The 23616-nt window shown below is 38.6% G+C and overlaps 1 protein-coding gene across 1 annotated transcript in view; it reads right to left on the minus strand.

Moving 5' to 3' along the window:
* Acvr1 (activin A receptor type 1) overlaps positions 1–23616 on the minus strand; it is a 121448-nt gene that overhangs the window by 58856 nt on the left and 38976 nt on the right. Inside the window, 1 exon segment of the mRNA XM_042683502.1 lies at positions 13104–13287. The gene's annotated coding sequence lies outside the window, so the exon portion shown is untranslated.

Here is a 23616-nt window from a genome sequence, read left to right on the forward strand (position 1 = left end):
ATTCTAAATCCCAGAGTATTTTTCAAACTCCATTTATAGATCAGAATGATAATCTAGTTTAGGAGCTAGCAGTTAGTTCAATTGCTAACATGTGCAGACTTGACACAAGTTCGGCACTTCCTTTTCTCATGACAATTTTGTAATGGTTTAAAGTCACAAATACTTTGCAATATATTACAGAAATCATTTTGATATTTGTCACAGAATAACAAGAGTATATTTCATTTGTCAATTCAACTTTTGAAACATGAAATGATAAAGGATATTTCTAATATCTACAGTTATCAACAGGACACAATTTATTATCCACATAAAAAATAATGGGAATATGATCAGAAAATTCTCCAAAATGTTCACTTGGCTAACCCAGTGGCTAACCATTTGGTTTTGGTCTAATACCTAATTTACTGAGAACCTACTTAGTCAATAGGGATTTTCTTTGATAGAATTGGCTTTTTACCATCTCTCAGGTGAAAAGGTCTAACATCTTTAAATTTAAAAGACCCGTTGAAGGACTGTTGACAATCACTCAGACCTGTTTTAAATGACTTTGTTACTCTCCACATGAAGTCACTCTTTAACCAACACCTTCCACCACCCACAACAGATCTTCTACCACTATTCCATAATCGCTTTAAAAAAAAAAAAAAAAACTCTTCATATTGCCTGTGCTGTGCCTTCCACAATGAAAGAAAAATGAATCATGCTATTCAATATAAAATGCAGACGCAAAGCAGCGAAAGAATTAGAGGAATCCTACATCCTCTGTCAACACTGAAGTATAACAGTAGTGGTACTTACTAATGAGCCTGGCACTGTGCTTAGGGATCAATATGCATTATCTAATTCATTCTCTTCCTAGAACATTCCATGATGAATACTCATAGCAATACTTCTTTTTTTCAGGTAAGAAAATGGATGCATAGAAGTAACTAACCCAAGAATACAAGGTCAGATCAAAGGCTCTATCTGACCAGAATTTAGTGATCTTAATTAAGCACACACTACCATAATGTCCACTAACTGACTAGCCATAGATAGCTTGGCCGTCTGGTTTATTTATCCTTAATATTTTATCTTAATTAATTCTGAACTTCAACAACCTTGATTTTCTTTCAGAGAAAAATCTTTACACATGGTTATTGAGTCACCTTTCAATCAAGCCTTCTTTCCATTTCTCTAACCTCAAAATTAATTTCACATACTTTGAAACCTCCAATTACTCCCCCCTACCACCACCATCTCCTGTGTCCTAGAAGAAAAGCTCTTCATGTCAAGCAAGCTGTTTGACAGTACAAGGAATTTCTCATTCCCATACACTTCTCACCCATCTTCTATTTTCTTGTACCTCACACCTCAAAATAAAAACAGAAATTAGCTTAAAGCACCTGAGGTACGAAATTAAGCTCTGTAAGACATATTCTAGACAGAAAACTGAAGGAAGGCATACTCACAACCACCTCCATATAACACAAAAACAAGCCATGGTAACTGATTAGATAATGTAAAAACAGTGATATTTTCCAAGCTAACCGAAGGGCAGCATACTGCAAACTACCTGAGCCTTTGGGCAGGGTGAAAGAGACATGAACTGTCAGTTATAGCTGCAAAGAAAGGCCGGTCCAACACCATCATACCATGTAAGTTAAGGCAGGGTCTTTTCTTCAGTTCACAAATGACCTGTTAAATATTTTTAACACCCCACTCTGTCTGAACTGGCAATGTACATGTTGCCAGGGCTTGGTTTTATATAGACTTCACTGCTGGGGGTTTTCTAGTGGGTTGTTCCTTTGAGAATATTAGCATGTAATTTGATCTTCTGCAATAGATGAATACAAATAGCTACTTGGACAAGTCCGACAGAACTGAAAAACAGCCCCTGGATCAGTTCATCCTGTGGTTAGAGGAAACAATTATAGATTATTTTTGGAAAGAAAGGGATTTGAGTGAAGGAGTTACACTACAGACATTCCAGCCATGACAGATAGACCCCAAGACATAGTTTGGACAAAGAGAGAGAGGGATACAATCTGTAAAACAAGTTGGAAGATTTAGCTTAGGCTACCACGTGGGAAACAAGGAAGCCCCAATATATTTACTTATTGAACAAAATTGACTGTTGAACCGTTTGAGGCTGTCCAAATAAAAACTAAGTTTCTTAGAGTGCAGTGGTTTGATGGCCGTCCATATGCCTCTGGTACCTCAAAACTAGGTTTTACTTCAACATGCTTAACTATACCTGGACTGTCCCACATTTTCTACTTCATTCCTCTGTACCAACCAGCCTCGGCTCTTCCACTTGGTTCCACTTGAGGCTCCCATACCTCCTGGCTGTTTTGGTACACTTTCCTCAGTGCCACTCACAGCCCCCACTCCTTCTTGCTCTCCCGTGGTGGAAAAATTGTGCTGGAACCATTTTTTTTTTTGGACTTGTGGCTAAGAAGATCCTTCTTATTCTCTCCCATAAAACTCTTAGATTTAAACCTCTAGGCCCACTTAAAATCCCATTTCCTCTCATTTAAAGATGGCCTCTGCCTTCTGTCTCATAACCTTAAGTTTCCTTTGTAAGCTAATATCAATAGAGTTTCTATCCCTCCTGTTGGACAAATAATGCTGCAGGCACATAGGAGTAGGTGACAATTTTCCCAGTTCTTGGGCTAACTTGATAGACATGCAATAATCTGGAGTGGTGGGAATAAGACAGAAGGGGTATAACAGGGAGGGGAACATTCTATCTATCTTTCTCTCTGCCTCTCTCTTTCTCCTCCTCTCCCTCCCTTTGTCCTTTTCTCCCTCTGTCAACGGAAGGCCCTAGAGCCTATTTCAGGGGAGGTTAGAAAAATAACCCTTTATGTCCTCCTTTCTCTCACCCCCACTCTCCAAACCCATTTTGTGTCAGCCCTTCCCGCCACCCCCATCCATTACATTGCCTTGCAATGGTCTCCCTCAAAGCACTTAACTGGGAGCAAAATCTGCTACTTATTTTATTTTGTTGTCCCCTTCTCCTTTCTACATTTTGGTAAATATAAGCAGCACAAGGATAAGACCATGCATGGTGACAACACAAGCACGGAACATTCTAGACCCTCAATATCAATAAAAAGACATTCATTTTTAATTTCTTACCCTAGACTACGCTTTGGTGTTTAAGTTTTCTACTGCCTGAAAAGCAATGAGTAAGTATAGGTAAGCAGTTTCTATGACCTCAATTTAACATACTAGCAACTGGGTATTTGAGATAAATTAAAAGATACTGTTCGTAACTTGGATTCCAGTTTTCCAGGGTGTCATCCAAGAGAAGCAGCCAAACAAAAAGACACCTGGCAGACTCAGGACACCAGACAACTCCCCAGTGGACAATATCCCATTTGGAAAGGACTGCTTGGATGTCGGTTGCAGACACCAGCTGATATGCCCAGAGCCATCCCCAGTGACCTCTAAGACAGCTTCTGTAGCTTGAAAATATATCTCCCACAAGTCTGAAATTGACATATTATCTCCCCCCAAGTCGTCTAACAGTTATTGGCACTATTTGGAAAGCCATGCTTCCATGTCTATTAATAACCTTCAGAAAGAACCCTGAGGAAGTGTCAAGAGAAAAATAGCTCTTGGCTGATGGAAACCAGGGACTCAAACAGAGGTTACAGCTAGCAATTAGTACATCTGAGGGATAAAGAAAAGAAAGTTATACTGTGTTCGGTATCCAATGTTATCTTTTCAGGAACCTTAAAAAAATGCTTACTCAAGGAATCTAAGGACCTTAAGTTACGAATCCTAGTCTTTTCAGAAAATGAGCTCTTTTAAAAACTTCTTATCAATTTAGATAAATAAGTACCAGCAAGAAACTTTCTGCACATTGATTACTGAACAGAATTTTACCTACAAGGCTGCTTGAAGCTTTATGTAACTATTTACACCTATATATCGTTTCTCCAAGTGACACATTAAATAGTAACTAGATCAATTTATTCTAAATAATGGAATCACTAATTAATCCCTAAAAAGATTTTTCTCAGTGTTTTTTCTCCTCTCCCCTCCCCTGGTGAGAGTGTGATTAATGGAATTCTCTCACAATTTAGCTTGAAATACACTTTTGCCAGTCAAGCAGCGAAAGCAAAATCAGATAATTGTGGTATGACTCAACAAACGCACAGCTGTTCATTTAAATATATCCATCAAAAGTATAAATACAATCATGAGAAAGAAAAGGAGCCATATACCAGGGTCTGCAGAAGTTGAACGGGTTAGCGTCCAAGTAACCACAACAGAAAACAATGAGGCAAGGAAGGTTTTAGATGGGCACTGGCTGGAAAGAGATTTGAAAGGGATATCACCAAAAGACTGCCTACTCACAAAAAACACAAAAAAACACTCACTGGGCAATGGGGCTAAGGCGAAGGTGAAGTTAAATACATTGTATTAATGGGGGGGGGGGGTAAGAATGAACTTAAAAATACACATGAGGAAGAGGAACTGACACACTGACACACTGACACACACACACACACACACACACACACACACACACACACACACACACCAAAAGCCTACCGGCTAAAAAAATTATTATAAAAACCATTTATAATTTTGGTGCTAAAGAAAAAAAAGATATATACATATACACACCAGGCAGAAGAACAGGGGAGGATTACCTCAGTCCATATCCAATGCCTTGGAATACTGTAATCACAAGTCATAGAAATGTGGGAATCCCTCCAAAGTACAGATGGCCCCCAATTTAAGATCTATGATACAGATTCAGAAAAACCATACTTGGAATTTCAAGTTTTAATCTTTTCCTGTTTTGTTTTATTAGTACTACCCTTTCTTTTGATGCAGGGCAGAGCAGCAATGCAATTACAGGAGCCACTTGATCAGAAAAAAAAATGAATTCCACAGATATCTACATTGCCGTGCTTTGATATTCAGCTACATTAGTGCATTAAATGCACCTACAAATTACACTATTTTTCCATTTACAATGAGTTTATCAGTGCATATCACACTGTATGTCTAGGAACATGTGTACAAAACTGAGAAATACTCCATACAGGATATCAGAGGCTTTACACCTTCAATACTATCATTTAACATACAGCAAGGAAGCAGAGAAAAAGACAATTCTGCGAACAAAGAGGTGCGGTTGTTCCTTTCTTCTTCCTCCTCAGGAATGGGCCACAGCACCCAGCAAGAATGTGGAAAGCAAGGCACTGAGAAGAATTTGGTGCCTGTGCTGTTTCAGTATGTTATTTAAAGTAGTAACAAATTAAAGATTTAATCCATTGTGACAATTACCAAGCTTTCCTTCAATCAACAAAAAAATCTATTTCTTTCCAAAAAGTAATCACTCTAGCAACAAAGGAGTAAGCGAATGCATAGCCTGGTCACTCTGTTATCCTGTAGTGAGAAGCATTAATGATCTCTCTACTTGCAAGCAATCTCTTTTGTATTATCATAAGCATTAATGACCAACAATTACCACCCAAAAGGTAACTGGGCCAACCCCAAGTCCTCTCTTCTCTACCATCTTCTTACTTTTGTAAAAAGCATTGTAGAAGAGACATTCATACTGGCCTTCTCCAAAGTTTCCACCTAGTCCTCAGCCCGGAGTTCTGCCTCTGTCAGACCTGTCAGCTGATGTAGCACTCCACCCTCAGGTTCTAACTCTCCTCAGTCTGGTCAGCCCTCAGAGTCACACAGAGAGTCCTCAACTCAAATTTTCCCAAGTCTCACTCCCTAGAGATTATGATCTGGGTTAAGACTTAGAGCCAAGCCTCTCCCTCCTCTGGCACTGCAGGTGATGCTGAGAGTTATAAGGGCTCTCACTGGTTCATTCTATAGAAGGGGGAATGTAGAAACCAGCTCCAATACTTTAATGCTGAAGTCAGGCTGCCTGGATGAGCTAGGTTTCCTCTTCTGCCACTCATCACTTTTTGCTTTTTGTTTTTTGGTCGGTCGTGGGACCTGAACTCTGGGCCTGGGTGCTGTCCCTCATCTCTTTAGCTCAAGGCTAGTGCTCTACCACTTGAGCCACAGCACCACTTCCAGCCTTTTCTGCTGATGTGGTGCTGAGGAGTAGAACCCAGGGCCTCATGAAAGCTAGGCAGGAACTCTACCACTGAGCCACTTTCCCAGCCACTCATCTCTTAAATCTTGATTTCCCTCAGGGTTCCACACCTCAGCCTTCTGTTTTTCTTGCTCAAGATGTTGTCTACTTTCTTAGGCCAAGGGTCCATTATGTTCAGACATTCAGGATGAACCACTATACAGACAATGAAGTCATCCATTTTAGAGTTATTTCCCATCTATTCTTCCATTACCTTTATTACCATCAATTCTTGCCTTGTCATTGTTTTTCAAATTAATCATTAAAATTTTTTAGATATCTCATAACACAGAAACATAGAAGAATGTAAGAATCCCTGTTTTTTAATGTCTAATTTCACAAAAAAGCAACAGCCTACTCCCTAGTTCCAGACATCTTACTTTCTTATCAAGCCCATTTTCTTCCTGGGGAATTTTCATGAAAATCTCAGATATCAATATCATTCTCCAACAAACTCTGCAACACTTAAGAACTACCTTCTAGCTGGGTGCTGGTGGTTCATGCCTATAATCCTAGCTATTTAGAAGGTTGAGATCTGAGTATCACAGTTTTGTTTGGTTTTGTTTTGTTTTTGGGTCTGGTCGTGGAGCCTGAACTCTGGGCCTGGGTGCTGTCCCTCAGCTCTTCAGCTCAAGGCTAGCATTCTACCACTTGAGCCACAGAGCCACTTCCGGCTTTTTTTCTTTTTGCTTATGTGGTGCTAAGGAATCGAACCCAAGGCCTCATGCATGCAAAGCAAGCGCTGTACCACTGAGCCACCTTCCCAGCCCTGAGTATCATAGTTTGAAGGCTTCCCAGGCAGGAAAGTCCATGAGACTTTTATCTCCAATTAACCAGCAAAAAGCTGGAAGTGGAACTGTCTCAAGTGGTAGAGTGCTAGCCTTGAGCAAAAAAGCTAAGGGATAGTGCCCAGACTCTGAGTTCAAGCCCTAGGCAAGAAAGAAGGACAGAAAGAAGGGAGGAAAGGAAGAATGGAGGGAGGAAGGGAGGGAAGGAGGGAGGGAGGGAGGAAGGGAGGGAGGGAGGGAGGAAGGAAGGAAGGAAGGAAGGAAGGAAGGAAGGAAGGAAGGAAGGAAGGAAGGAAGGAAGGAAGGAAGGAAGAAAGAAAGGAGAGAAAGAAAGAAAAAAGAAAGAAAGAAAGAAAGAAAGAAAGAAAGAAAGGCAGAAAGAAAGAAAGAAAGAAAGAAAGGCAGAAAAGAAAGAGAAAGACAGAAAGAAAAAATAGAGAAAGAGAGGGAGGGAGAAAGAAAGAGAAAAAAGAGAAAGAGAAAGAAAGAAAGAGAGAGAGAGAAGGAGGGAGGGAGGGAAGGAGGGAGGGAGGGGGAAAGGAAGGAAGGAAGGAAAGGAGGGAGGGAGGGAGGGAGGGAGGGAAAGAGGGGAAGGAAGGAAAGGAGGGAGGGAGGGAGGGAAAGAAGGGAAGGGAAGGGAAGGGGAGAAGGAGAGGCAGATGGGGAGGATGGGGAGGGGAGGGGAGGGGAGGGGAGGGGAAGGGAGGGGAAGGTAGGGGAGGGGAGGGGAGGGAAGGGAAGGGGAGGGAAGGGAAGGGGAGAGGGAGAAGGAGGAAGGGAGGGAGGAAGGGAGGGAGGAAGGAAGGAAGGAAGGAAGGAAGGAAGGAAGGAAGGAAGGAAGGAAGGAAGGAAGGAAGGAAGGAAGGAAGGGAGGGAGGGAGGGAGGGAGGGAGGGAGGGAGGGAGGGAGGGAGGGAGGGGGGAGGGAAAGAAGGGAAAGAAAAGAAAAGAACCACTTTTTAAATGTAACTACAAACCTAGCACCTCACCTAACAAATTTAAAAGTATTCCTCCGCCAAATACAAATACTATCTAAAAGCTACCAGCATCCCAATCTGCACATTTTCAACTATAAATAATCTCTGCCCCCCAAAAAAGAAGAATGCTTTCATTATTTTTCAGGGCTCTGAAGCAGTGGTACAATGCTAGTACTGTGGCAGTACTAAGAATATTGTCTGTTTAACACAGATAAAAGAAAATTATTAATTGTGATCTATCCTAATTCTACCACTGCTTGGTATTTCTGAGAACCGGAATTCCCTCTATTGAATAAAAGAGATAAGGTTGTAGGACAAAAAAGTTAAAATAACACCTGTAAACCCACACTAGTAAGACTTTAACAGAAGGATCCCGAGTTTGATGCCAGTCTGGGCTAAAAAGCAAAATCCTGTCTCAAAAAAGGTAAGTAAAAACCTTTGAAACTGAATCTGCATTGGAAGAATCAGTTACATACTTGATTCATCACTAAAGTTTCAAAACAATTACCTTTTCTGTAGCAATTAACATTCCTGTAAACCAAGTGCTCACACCTGTAATCCTAAGTATTCAGGAGGCTAAGATCTGAGGATAGTGGTTCAAAGCAAGCCAGGGTAGAAAAGTCTCTTATCTCCAATGAACTACTCAGAAAAAGCCAGAAGTTGTACCGTGGCTCAAGTGATAGTGCTAGCCTTGAGCAAAAGCAGCTCAGGGGAGCAGCACAAAAAAAAAAAAAAAAAAAATCATTTCATACTCAAAGAAAAACAAGCTGAATGATGTCGGAGGATAAAAACACCAAAATCTAGCCATTGAGTAATGAGTACTCCAAGAGTTGTTCAACAGACAAATTGTAAAAGAAAGGCAAACCTAAGGTTTAAAACACTTAGAAGACATAAAGAAAGATGTGCAAAACTAAAGTACTAGATGTGAACATGTGCATGATAAAACCATAAAGGCAGGCAAGGGAGGAAGTACAACAGCATTTACTACCTGTACACTATATTACATAATACATACATACTATACACTATAGCATATACTACTTAACATGCTATTTCTTGGCCTGCATGAAAGTCACAAAAGGCATTCACCTTACAATAATTAAGTAGGCTATGTATACTTCATGAATCTGTTTTATTATAAAAAGTCAAAGACAAGGGTTGAATGTGTTATTTTACATACATACATACATACATACATACATACATACATACATATATACCTGCATTTAACACACACAAAAATAACAAGCATGTATCACATATAAGATGTGCAAAATTGCCCCTCAGGTTTTTATGCTCCAAAAGAATTTATATAATAAATTTCTGGAATATCACCCCTTCTTAATCTTCAAGGAAAATTGTGTTTTTCTTATTTTAAGTATATTTTTAATAAAAAGAGAACTAAGTATCAGTTTTCTAGTCACAATCAGAAAGCATATATAATTAAATTTAATAGATTGTAAAAGTTGGTCCTTCTTCAAACTTTGATTAAATAAGATTTGGGGGTCAAAGGAGAAAAACTAGAGTCTGTAATAGTAGTGTCTCCCAAAAGAATTACAGGACATTATCATCAAATAAGAAAATTAATCTCTTAGAGATCTGAGCCCTTTCTAACAAAGTTCATGTATATAAGATCCTAATAATATTATTAATAAGTTTTCTTTGGGGAATAAGAGAGTATTGATCAAATAACTCTTCTAAGTGGGGTTCCTGTGGCTCATGTCTGTAATCCTGGCTACTCAGAAGGCTACGGATCAGAGGATCACAGTTTGAAGCCAACCATGGCAGGAAAGTCCATGAGATTTTTATCTCCAGTTAACCAGTGAAAAGCTAGACACTTTGGAGCCAAGAGTGTGGCTCAAGTGGTCAAGTGCTAGCCTTGAGCACAAAAGTTCAGGGATAGCACCCAAGCCCTGAGTTCAAGCCTCAGGATTGGCATTAATTTTTTTAAGCTTAGATTAAAAATATTAATAAAAAATAAGCAAATATAAATATTCTGTGAAGTGAGGCTTTAAGAACATATTAAGCTTCCAGAGTTAAAACAGTGACTCTAGTATTTACTTAAGCAAATAAGTGATAAATGGATATCTAGGAAATAAGGAAATACAATGGGAATTTATAATGCAAAAGAAAGTTCAATCTGGTAGTGCACATCTGTAAAGTACCCTTAAGTCTGGAACAGAAAGATTGACCATACAAGGCTTCCCTCGGCTACCAACACAAGAGTCAATACACGCACATACAGGCGCATGGGCACACACACACATACACACACAAACAGACACACACACAGCAGGGTTCTCTGGGAATGCCAAGGGCCAGGTAGTCACAGTTAGTGGCAGCAGGAGGGTATTGCAGTGACTAGCCAATGTGGCAGAAGTTCCTTCCTCAATTCTTCTTGGGTTCCAGGTGACTCCTCAGATCTCCTGCGGCTCGATGTACTAACATGACAAAGTTCTCATCAATGAAATCTGCAGTGGTATCTGGAAGCTTGAATTGCTTACCATGAACTTTCTCCTTTGCTCTTCCTTCTGAGAAAGTCCAGATAAGGCCAAGCAGACGATTGCAATGACAATTACTGGGGCAAATAGATAGAATCTGAATTTTGTAACAACTGGTGGATTTGGGCTATTCTGCTAACCAGTTTAGCTCAGACTGGAAGTGTTAAATGAGGGGAAAAAATGTCAGTGTTTTTTAAACTATAGCATAGTTTGGTTAAAGCAAACTCTTGGTTATAGCAACTCTGACTTACTCTAATTAATAGAGCACCTAAAGAAAATTTAAGTTAGATCAAACTTAACATTCCAGATGGATCAGAGATAAAAATCTAAAAACAGATCCATATCACACTAACAGGAACCAGGAGCAGGTTTTTAAATCTCTAACTGGGTATGGTCTTTTAATTGTGATACAAAAAGGATGGTTATATATTTATTTCCACAAATCTTTTTATTCATGCTTCATTGATGATCTCTTCCACTCAAAGCATAGTTTTATAGAGCAAGAATCAGGATCTACTTACTATATTTAGTCAGATATCTAGAACAAGTTCCTGATAAATATTATTTACTATTGTATAATAATAAATATTATTTACTACTGTATAATCAAGAACAAGTTCTTGATAAATATTTGTTGGTTTGATACATTGGTAAAAGTTGAATAATCAGCACAGAAAAATAACTTTTTATGCAAATGACCAAACAAAAAATAAGATAAATAGCACATACCACAATGAGAAAAGAGCTATGAACTGATCATTACAATCGGTGCTTTGAAAAGAAGTCAATATGTTGACAATAAAAATCAATTGCCCAAAAGGAAAAATAGACAAGAGACATAGCATAAAGAGAACTAGAATTGTCAATGGCTTTTAGTCTCGCATATGTTCAATGTCAATTAAAATAAGATAAATGGAAATAAAAACTACAATAAAACTGATATTGTTCACCTATCAGTGTGGCAAAGAGAAAGACCTCTGGTTTGGCCACCACACAGTGACTGACACTGTGAGGAAACACTGTTTACATTCTGGGTCAGTGAAATCTAACACCTTACCTTTTAAGCTCTACGAACATAGCACTTTTGCAATGAATTTCTACCAAAATTAAAATGTACATGTTCTGTGACCCAGCAGTTCAACAAGAAATGGATCCTACAGATAAGACACTCACTTATGTTTGAATGAAGTCGAAGCAGTTTTGTTCACGACAATAAAAACTGGAAACAATCTATATGGTCATCAATGTAGTACTATTTAAGTAAATCACAGTACCTTGTTATAGCAGAAGAGTAGGCATCCACTAAATATGAATATATAACACTCATAAAGAACTTGAAAGTAGTATCATTTCAATGAAAACAAGATGCAACATTTACATTCTGTTACCATTTGAGTAAAAAAAAATGAACAGCTTATAGGTTCTGTACTTGTTTATTATATACGCTCTGGAATATTCATAGAGAAATGCTAACAGTGGTTACCTGAGAAGGTAACTGGGTATTTGGGGAACAGGAAGAGGAAGTAGACTTATTTTCCACCCCATATTCTTTTTGTATCTTTTCAATCTGTATACACTGATTGTATTACCTCTCTAAAATAAATATTCATACAAAAATACAATATTCATAACAGAATATTCATAACAAAAATACAGATATTCATTCCCAACCACGATGCCTAAAAAACTCTTCTAGTGATTATCACACTGTTGGCCACACTAAACAACAATTGAGCTGAGTAATTTTAACCCTGCTTCATAATTAAGAATAACAGAGTTAGTGATTAACTACAACCATCATCTCTTCCTCCTCAACTCAAATAAATAAAATATACAAAATGCAAGTCAGTTTCTTAATGCCATCCCTGTTATCCATTACATCCTCTTAAAACTAATTTAAACTCACACTACCTTCCATGAACAAGAAAAATAACTCAAAACCTCAGATGGAGGCCAGAACTAACAACTATGCTTATTTATTAAACATGACCTCCAGAAAATGAAAATTTGGCACAACTGATACCAGCCCAAAGCAGCCCATCATCAACCCTGGAAAATATAAACTCAGATATTCAATAACTAAAAGCCCAATGCCACAGTCATGACCTTGTTTTCTCCCCTTTAAATAATAGGTTTAACTTCTCATTGGGGGACTGGTTATTTTGTTACAGTCACATAAGAAGCACAAAGCTGGCATTAAGACTAAAATTAAGTTCTGCTTGAAGGAAAATTGTCCAAAATATATCAAGTGGGGGAGAGAAGCATGTTGTAAAACAAAATGTGTAATCATGATGTATCAATTTTCAAACATAATTAATATGCACATTTTATATATAAAAATGTCCTTACACTAAGGGTTCATGTGACAAAGATGAAAAAGAAAAAAATAAATATGTGGCCCTAAGGGAATAAAGAATATGAGAAGCATTTTATATGCAGAAAATGCTGGTAGTAGTTAAGCTTGGCTCAAGTTATAGAAAAACTATGCAGATCTACCACTCAAAAAGTCTACCATTCAGCCAGTATAAAAACTGAAAACTAGTAGGCTGTTCGGAAGTTCTTATATTGGATTCATATACAGTAACAAAATAATCATTTGTGGTAAAGAATTTACTCTGTAGACTTGATCTCTGCCAAAGAGCATTAAAAGAGGTGATTGTTGAAATGGCTGAACTGCCAGCTCTGGAAATAACACTGCTGAAAGAAGTCTTAGGGAAAGTTCACTGGGCTACCTTAAAGCTGGCTCCAGGTCACCAAGGCCCACACTCCTTCAAGCGGCATGCCCCAGGTCAGAACTTCACTCACTCTGTTCACTGGGAGACCTAGACAGTGGAAGAGGTGCTCCTGGAATCTTCAGGAACGCTGAGCTCTCCAGAAATCTGGCTACAGCAGTACAATGCTCACAAGCACTCAGGGCTGGAGAGGGAAAGAAGAAAGAAAATCAACTAAGCCCAAGATATGTCTGCAATTGTAACTGTACTGGGTAAAGGAAGTACACACTTCACAGCCTTTTCATTTTGATCCATGAAATTAAAACTGATTTACAAATGAAGGATGGACATGTTTGAAAACACCTAGGTCCACATTAGTCTATATAATTTTTATATTATTTTTATAAATTACACAAACAACTAAAAGGTTGATAAACGTTAGAAGTTCCTTTGAAGTCCATTTACTCTTACACCATTAGAAAAAAGATCTTAGCAGTACAAATGTTACAATAATAATGTTCTCTCCAAAAGGTGAACCAATTCAATAGTGATACTCACTAGACACTATATTGGAAAAGAACTACACAACTTGCGGAAAATAAGGGCTGGGAGGGGAAAAAAGTGGGAAAAAATGAGAGAGGGGGTAACACTGTTCAAAAAGAAATGTACTCATTATCTGACTTAGGTAACTGTAACTCCTCTGTACATCATCTTTACAATAAAATTAAAATAAAAAAAACCTAAATAAATAAAAAGTTCCTCTCCCTTTCCAGAACATTCACCAGTATAAGAATAACCATCTCTGGAGTAACCAGTGAAATATCTGATTTTGGTCCATTTTCGAACAAAATTCACAGTTGTAGACAGTCCAGTTCAAAGGCATACAAAACAATGGTGGGGAACAAAACGGAAGGGAAGGGGTGTTCTAGATAACTAACAAAAAACAAAAAGCCATCCAACCTCCCTTTTCCTTTAGGGAGACTTGAAAAACATCAACATTTGCCAAAGGAAGAGGAAATTTTTATTAGAACCAAACTTTCCCATTGAAATTATTAGTAACACAAAGCACTAGATACCACTCTTTGGAAAACAGCTCCTTTGTTGTTTTTTAACCTCAAGCAACATTTTGCCAAGAAAACTTTCACCTAAGTAAATCTAAGCAGAAAACAACCCTACAAGACAGCATTCCTAAATAATTATGTGGAAAAGACAATCTCCCCAACTTGAATTCCCTTGGAATTCAAGGGAAAGGTTTTGCAGATACTATCAAACCATTCCTCCCTTCAGTCTAAAGTAAGGCTCATGAGCTATTGAAAAGAGAATCTAGACACAAAAAAGGCACTAAAAATAAGACACAATAAAAAGATCTCCCTGTAGAGAGGTCAACATGAAGTTTGTCATTTTCTGAAATCACTGAACAAAGGTAGAATAAAAATACATTCCCAAAGAGAATATCGTTAAGAACATTCTTCCCCAAGCAGCACCCACAAAGCACTGAATTTCTGACATTAACTATTTTCAATATTGGTATTTTTTAAGATGTTTGGCATTTCCTAAGTTCCTGGGGACCAGGATTGGTTGGATTCACACTAAAATTGTTCACACTAAAATTGTTCTGCTATCAATAAACTTCATTTTAAGAAGCATAAAGGAGTAGGCAAAGGTCAGAGGTGCTTTATCTGTGGGCGTTTCAGACATACAAGAAAATGCTTAAATGCAGGCATGTAAAAGTTTTTTCTTTTTTTCTTACTCTGTTTAGAAGTCAGATTGAATTGTTTTTTGTTGTTGTTGTTTTATTTGAAGTGCTGAGGACTGAATGCAGTCTTGCTAGGCAAATGCCCAAAGCTGAACTATACACCAATCTGTTTTTCCAAACTATTCCCTCAGCCCTGTCATCTTTACTATATCAGACTCCTCCTACCCTTCAGGAGAGGTAAGCCAATCATATCCCTGCTTCAGGTTCTCTTGCCTCTGATCTTCCTTCTTGAAATATTCTTAGCTTTTCCAGATCTTTCTCATTCTCTATCATTTACAATCACTAGGACTCACTGTGGAATTTAGGTTCTCCTCCATGAGCTGGGTTTGTCCTAAAACTGGGTGAGGATCATGTATTATTCATCTATTCCATCCCTCTTTCATGGTAACTAATATAGAGTTGGCCCCTGAGTGTTACTGGCTAAAAATCAAATCTTGAAAGTAAATGAAATTTAAAATTTGCTTCCAAATGCATTGGGCTCTCTCTGAAGTCAAAACTGTGGTGTACTACAAGCAAGAAAAGAATGATATTAAGCAAAACCTGATGTTCTAGTATGAAACCATTTCCTCACAAATACCATTCATCAATGAGCAAGCTCAGCAGACCTGAAAGGTAGTAGAAAATGTTGTTCAAAAATCGTAAGAGTCAAGAAGAAAGGGGAAAAAATTATAAGAGTGACTTAAAATATGAAAAGAGGCCTCCTAAAAAGGAAGAAAGGGAAGGAAAGGAGAGGGAAAAGGAATGGGAAAGGGAAAAGGAAGAGGAAGGGGAAGGGGAAGGGGAGAGAGAAGGGGAAAGGAAACTCACAGATATTTATACAGTTAAATATCTATATAACCAGTCTAGCAAGTTGGCGCTAGAGTTTTGTTGACCTAAGGTTTTTTTCCAAAAATTTAGCCAACATATTTCTGGCTATGGAGTTTTAATTACTGGCAGATAATTGAGCTGTGTAAAAATCTGAGCTATAAAAGTCAAAATCACATTCCTGTAAAGGGGTTCCGTGGAAGATAGCTGTGAAGGAGAAAAATCTAATTCAACTTTCTACCTCCAATTTTAGGCATTAAACTTAGTGGTACATTTATCTTTAATCCAGCTTAAAAGAACAAACATAGCAGTTTTTAAGTCCTTGTAATGTGATGGGCTCTAAATCGGCAAACAGAAAAAGTACTTAAACAAGTTCTTGGCAGTCAACAAAGCAACTAAGCAATGAGAGGGGGAAAAAAACACAAACAAGTCTTCGCAACGTTTTCATTATCAGCTCTAAAGCTTGTGTCTTCCAAAATATTTCTACCTTCTAAGACCCATCCTGTATCTTCGCAAGCCATCAACCAGCCCCATCACCCAAACAACCATGGTGTTCTTTTTTGTGGAATTACTATAATCCATAATTACTTGGGAGAAAATGGGATATGGTAGTAAGAACATGGACTTAGGAGTCAGCTAAACAGAGTCTTCTAACCAGACAAAAATCATTCACTATCAATTTTCCTATTCCATGAAATAGAATAAATTCTTCTATCTTTAATTATTACTAATTATCATATAGTTCTAATACTGTGCTAACCACATTATTTGTGTTGATTTAATCCTAACAACAACAACAAAATAGAAATAAAATACTATCACCTTTTATATATAAGAAAATCTTCTTCACATTGGTTTAAGTAACAGTAGCCAAAGTCACAATTTTTTAATATGACAAAACCAAAAATCAATTCATATTTTTTTGACTCTAAGACTCTGCCATTAATGACAACCATGCTAAATCTCTTGGCAGTAAGCACTGAACTGAATGCTCATATTAGGTATTCTTAGTTCCTTTTCCTTGTCTACCTTTTAGGATAACTAAAGTGTTAAAGCATTACAGCAGATAAAGTTTAAACATACCAATCCCAAATAAAAACATAAACCATTTGTATGACAGTACAAACATTCTCTTTAGCTGGCTTTAAAGCAATAGGGAAACTGGGGATGTAATTCAACAATAGAGTGCTTGCCTAGAATATGACAGGCCCTGGGCTTGATCTCCAGTATCACAGAAAAGAAAACAAAATAACACTGGTATAAAAGCAGGCATGTGAACAGTACATATTCTTCAAGAATAATCTACTCCAGTAGCTTGAATATGAGGGGGTACAACGGCAGGGCGGGGGGGGGGGGGGTGGCTCTGACCCACTTGTAATTCTGGAGAAAGTCAAAGGGGTCTTGTTAGTTCCCAAGATTTCAATTTCCAAGTCCTGGTAGGGGGAACCTGCAGAAGGGCAGAGCAGAAGGGGTAAGATGGATGCAAAGTGAATCAGGAAGTTAAGTATGGAAGACCAGTAACTCCTTGACTCTAGGAGTTTCCAAATTCTCAACAAATATTAGTATTCAATTTGAGGATGGAAAATGAGAATTTCCAGGAATTTCTCTAGGATTCCCAAAAATTCCTAATACATCCAAACAGTGACTGAGCATATCATAGTCCAAGCAACTTGGGGGGCTGAGACATAAGGGCTGCTTGAGCAGAAGCTTGAGGGTAGCCTTGGAAACAGAACTGTGAGCCCCTGTCTCAAAAATTCAAACGAAAGGCAACAACGACCAAATTACTTGTAAACTTTGTTTATTATATGGTTATACAAAAACATTGCTAAGTGAGAAATAGGAGGCTCAGTGTTGTTTACAAAGAATTGTGGTCTGTAGCAAATACTAAAATCTAGAAAATGCCAGCAAACATTATTGGATAGTAATCCAATATCAGGCAAAATCCAGCCCACAGTCTGTTTTGCAACAGGCACACTTGTTCATTTTTCCATTTAGTCTACAGTTGCTTTCACAGTGAAGTGGCAAGAGATGATGGTTGTACCAGTCCATACAGCTTGCAAAGCCTAGAATTTTTACTAGGGAAACTTTGTTGACCTCTGTAGTAATCTACGTTCAAATCCATAAGCAATATTCATAGAACACAGAATCACGTGTTGAGGCTTCCAATTTAAAAACTCACTTTCTAGAATTTTTTTTTTTTGCAACATCACACACAGGATTTGTATACTGTATGCTATATATAGAAACTTACTTTATTTTCAAGGGTAACTCACGTAATAGCAGACATTTACAACATAGCAACTACTACAAGCAATGGTGACCAAGTCTATCCTGCCCTGGCTTCAAGAAATGTCAACCTTATCCTTCAATGCCAGTGTCACCTTTTCCTGTTCTTGCCTTCACCTTGATATCAGGGGATTCCTTTTATCTACTAATGTTTCTATGTGGACTGTTTTAACTGTGGAAAGAGAATTCTATTTTTTTTCCACTTGGCTGATAACTGATTTTTCTTAAGGTTTAGGAAAATACACACAGTACATTTCCCAAGAAATCCTGGAAAAGAACCCTACCACAGGATCACTCCTCTTTGTCCAGGTAAACATCTAGAGACTGAGTGGGGATCGGCTCACTAGATTTGTAAAGAAGTAAGTGGAGGGAAACCAGAGGAAATGAGAAAGAATGCAAGCTCCAGGGTATTTTCATGAAAATCTCTCTCCTGGCCTAAATATCAACCAAAGAGAAGATACAACGTAGACATCCCTAATATTTTAGCCCCAGCAACAGGATTTAAGGCACAACTATCAGAGTGCCTTTCCCCTTCAGAATTTAACATATAATTTAGCTGAGAGGAGAGGGACCAACTGTGGATTACTTAATTACTGAGCATAATTAAGTACCAGACTACACTTCTGAAGATAACCTGCTTATACTCTGTAACCTCAAAACCCTCCACTGAAGTGGTTTGGCGCTCCATCAAAATCTCTTTCATTTGTCCAACCAAAGACTCGTTTATTTGTGCCAGACAAATAAAGTGAGAGGATCAAGGGTAAGACTTGAGGGAACAAAGGCGGCAAGCTACAGTAGACAAGAGAGTCCCAGGTGCTGAGTTGAATCCTAGCCCTGCCATCCAATAGTCACACAGCCTGAGCCAACTGTCCTTGCAACAGTCCCCACAGGCAAAACGGGCATTGTAATTTCCCTACAAAGTGGCCACGTGTGAAGTAAAATGTGTATAGTGGGTGCTAATAAAGACAATTATTATAAACTCCACATGAAGGAGTAAAAAAGGGAAGATGCTGAAGATGATGGAGGTTGAAATCATATGGATACAATCTGGCATTCCGATTCATAAAAATTACTTTGAGGTGGAGGGCCCTAGGGATTGAACCCAAGGCCTTGTTTCCTACTCTACCACTTAAATTATGTCCCTACCCTTATTATCTTTATTTTGGTTTTAAAACAGAGTCTCACAAATGGTACCAGGGCTGGTCTTGAACTCAATCCTCCTGTCTGTGCCTCCCAGTAACTAAGATCACAGATGTGTATGATAATGCTGGTCTAAAAACTATAATCACTAAGATTTTTGTGCTGTGTGTGTGTGTGTGTGTATGCGCGTGCGTGCGTGTGCACGCGTGTGTGTGTGTGTGTGTGTGTGTGTGTGTGTGTGTCCTGGGGCCTGAACTCTGGGCCTGGGCACTGTCCCTCAGCTCTTTAGCTCAAGGCTAGTACTCTAACACTTGAGCCGTACACCACTTCCGGCATTTTCTGCTTATGTGGTGCTGAGGAATCAAACCCATGGCCTCATGCATGCAAGGCAAGCACTCTACCACTGAGCCACATTCCCAGCCCCTCATTAAGTATTTTGAAGTACTCCACAGGAAAGCCTGAAAAGAACCAAGCAGGACCATACTCAAGAGACCATATTCTTCCACTTGTAGCTGTAAGACACCAACTGCAAAGGCTACACTGAATATAACTCCTCCCTTTCTCATTTCCCCACGAGGTATGAGGTATGCCCTCATAAAAGAGTAGATTCCACAAAAGGTAGAAAGACAAACACACACACATACAAACACTACTCATGTATAGATGGCCCATAAAACATTCCTTTCTCTCCTCTCTCTTTCTCTCTCAGTCTCTCTCTCTCCCTTCCCCCTCTCTCTCTTTCCCTGTGTCCAATATTGGTGTATAACCAATTTGAGAAAGAAACAGACACAATTTTTCTAGCCAACTGACACTACCAATTCATTAGTAAGGCTTTCTCTAAGCCTGTTGGTAGCTCAAAAAAAGAAGCTGATGGAGAAAAGCAGGGATGGAGGAATGTAGTAAAAAACTCAATGTATATCCTACAAAATTAAGAATAGGGAAGGAATGAGTTGTGAGGAATGGGTGAGCATGTTGGAAGGAATGACTCAAGATGTATTAGTCGAGATGCATTTGTTAGCAGGGTGCCAGTGGCTCAGGCCTGTAATACTAGCTACTGTGAAGGCTGAGATCTAAGGATCACAGTTCAAGGCCAGCCCAGGCAGCAAAGTCCCTGAGACTCTCATCTCCAATTAACCACCAGAAAACCAGAAGTGGCACTGTGGGTCAATTGGTAGAGCACTTGCCTTGAGCTGAAGACCTCAGCGATAATGCCCAGGCCCAGAGTTCAAGCCCCACAACCAACAAAATATATATAGATATATAGATAGTATATAAAAATATATACCATATAGTATATATATTTAAAAAAGAAAGCCCAATGGGTTCGTCACCTTTTCCCTATTATTTTCAAACTTTATACCTTTACTGTTTTTGCTTTTCCAGTTTTTTTGTGTTTTGTTTGTTCAATTCCATCAGCCCTTAAGTAGTTAAAAGGTCTATAGTTGATGCATGGTGTCTGGTCAATATCTGGGTGAGAACTGAGTTCCATGACAACCTCTAGGTACAAACCCACGTGGCTTCATCCCTGGTGTCTCTGTAATCTCACAAAGGCTCTGAGGGGAGAATCAGATCACCTTGAGTCGAGGTTTAAGAACATCTAGTAAAAGAAGGAGAAATCTGCCATTCTTCCATTCTCCCAGCCTGCCACCCCTAAACAGAATCAGACGTGAATGGTAATTAGCTCATCCTTCTCAGTCTGTTGGGTTCAGCTTTCATGTGTGGACACACCATCCCTGCAACACTTCAGCCCTCCCTGTGACCACAAGGCATCCATGTTTTACCTGCTGTCTCACTAGAATGTGGTAATCCTTGATGATTACCTTCACATATAATAACCATACAGCCTTTCATCAGCTCAGGATCTTGGACACCTTTACAAGAGTTCACAGGGATGCCACCCACTGGGTCAGGACCAGATTTTCTGGTTCTCTAATTGGATGTCTGGCACTTTGTTTCATTGTGCCTATTTACTGCACATACGGATATGTTAGCAAAGCTTCCATAAAGACACTCTCGAAAGTAAGACCTCTGTTTCCATCATCATGCTCCATATCCAATCCTGGTCTAACACAGAGTTCAGCCTGATTTAAATACCTATAGAATAAATTATGTTTAAAATTCCCAAAAAGAAAAAAACAAAGACAAGCAAATGCATTAACATGATAAAGAAAATGTGCACGTGTGTGCATTCTTGGTACTGAGGCTTCAACTCAGGGCCCTGTGATCTCACTAGATGTGTTTGTTCACAGTAGATATTCTACCACTTGAGCCATGCCTCCATTCCAGCATTTCTGCTATTTAATTGGAGCTAGTTTCAAAGACTCCCCACTCCCACCCCACTAGCTCCAAGCCTCTAATCTCTGATCTCAGTCTCCTAAGTAGATAGGATTGCAGGCATAAGCTACCAGCTACCAGCACAGAAAACTCTTATCAGTACATTGCTAAGTTTCTACCCTAGGTTTCAAAGCAGGAATAAAAAGTGCCACAAATTCTTATACAGTCTTACAGATATTTAAAAATAAAAGGAAATGTGAATCACATCTTGAATTACTTTGTTTTCTTGCTTCTATGGTATGTATATGTGTATACTAGTTCTCCGTAATTATATCGGATTAACTGTACATTTTGTAAACAGTTGCCAGATCTACACTGCTATCTTAAAATAAAACCACCTGTATGTGTCCTGATAAGAAAACAGATTCATCTACTTACTACTTTTTGTTTTGTTGTGTTGATACTGGGGACTAAAGTCAGGGCCTTGTGCTCTCACTTGGCTTTATCCACTCATGGCTAGTGCTCTGCCACTTGTGCTAAGCTTACCGTTGCACTTATTGATTCCACCTGCGCCATCACCCTAACCACACCTTACAGTTCTCTAAAGACACTTTGAGCTTGTTCACCTTTTACCTTTGCATATGTCCACCCAAAATGTCTCTTGTCCAACAATCTGACAAATACCTCTGCTTCCAGCGTGAGCACCATAAGCACATTTCAATATACAAAATGTACACTCTTATTTCCCTAGTCTATGGACTGCTCAAAGAAAACAAGTATTTTTTTACTCCAAACTATCAGAGATAGTTTTACAATAGTAGATCCTTAATAAGTGTTGATGAATGAATGGATATAAGTTGGTAATGGATTCAAAGAAAAAGAAAAAGAGAAAAAGGACCCTCCAAGGAAATATGAACAATAGATATAAATAATTTTGTTAGAAAAGGTAGGCATACCAGAATCTACTTTTAAGTCTTGTCTCAGTTTTTAAGTATCTCTTCCCTAAACCCTAAAGAGATAGAAATTTACAAGTGATACTCATTTTATACAAAAAGATAATGTTCAAATTAACATATATATTCAACCACAGCTTCCTACTGATTTACCCTTGAAGAAGGTAGTATCTACTCTAGTACTTTTTTTTTAGTATTTTTATTTTCCTTAAATAGTTGTATAAAGAAGTTGCCATTTTACAAAGCAGTATATGAATACAGATCAATGCCACTCCTTTCAACGTCCTTACTCTCCCTCCCAACCCACTCCCTTTCTAATTTTTCTTAATTTCATAGAATATACATCGAATTCTTGATTGCATTCCCCCTACTTCTATTTATTCATCTGCCCCTCTTCCCATGACCCTATTATGCCCCCTTTAAGTACCTGTTTCCTGGTGTTCATTTTGTTTATCTTTGACCTTGCCTTTCTAAGGAATTACATTATTTGAGTTTGAATCTACCATATTTCAATTAATACAAACATACTCTAGCACTTCTAACATAATCCTCTTTTTTTTTTAATTTTACAGAAAGGAGAGAGAGAGAGAAAGACAGAACTGAAAAATGCACTGAAATGCTAACAATACAATGTTCTATTGCTGGAAACTAAGATGTTGTCAGTGAAAAAGGAGATCAGTCTTCTTACAAGAAAAATGTTTGATATGTTTTTTTCCCCAGAAAATTATTTCTAAGCTGTTCACGTGGAGCCACGTACCTACACAATTCCTGCAGGTAGGCTCTCACTTGCTGGCGTCCTAGAAACTCGAAGTCAAAGTGACTTAAAGGGCTGCAATTGGAAAAAGCTCTTCCTCCCACCATGCTATGGTTTGGAAACGTCCTCACAATGTTTGTGCCAGTGTTTTGTCACCAGCCTATGGCACTATTAGGAGGTGGAGGAATCTTAAATAGGTGCAGCACAGTAGAGGGAAGGCAAGTCACTGAGGGAGTGCCTTTGAAGAGGATACTGGGACACTGACTCCCTCATCTCTCTTTTCCAGTAGCCATGAGATGACTTGCTTTGCCATGGGCTCCCACCTCAATGCACTATGACACCAGAGGACCAAAGCAATGGGACCAGACAACGATGGGTCGAAACCTCTGAACTCATGATCCAAAATACACTTTTCTCCTTTAAAATTTGTTATCTCAGATATTTTGTCACATCAGAAAGCTACTAACACACAACTATTATACTCTGAACTGCATTCCTCTCTGTAGTGTATGCTGTGCCAATCACCACCCCCAAGCTCAGACCGATATAATTAATATGGAAATACAT

The sequence above is a fragment of the Dipodomys spectabilis genome, unplaced genomic scaffold (assembly GCF_019054845.1).
Source record: "Dipodomys spectabilis isolate Male_0828 unplaced genomic scaffold, ASM1905484v1 ptg000081l, whole genome shotgun sequence".
Lineage (NCBI taxonomy): Eukaryota > Metazoa > Chordata > Mammalia > Rodentia > Heteromyidae > Dipodomys > Dipodomys spectabilis.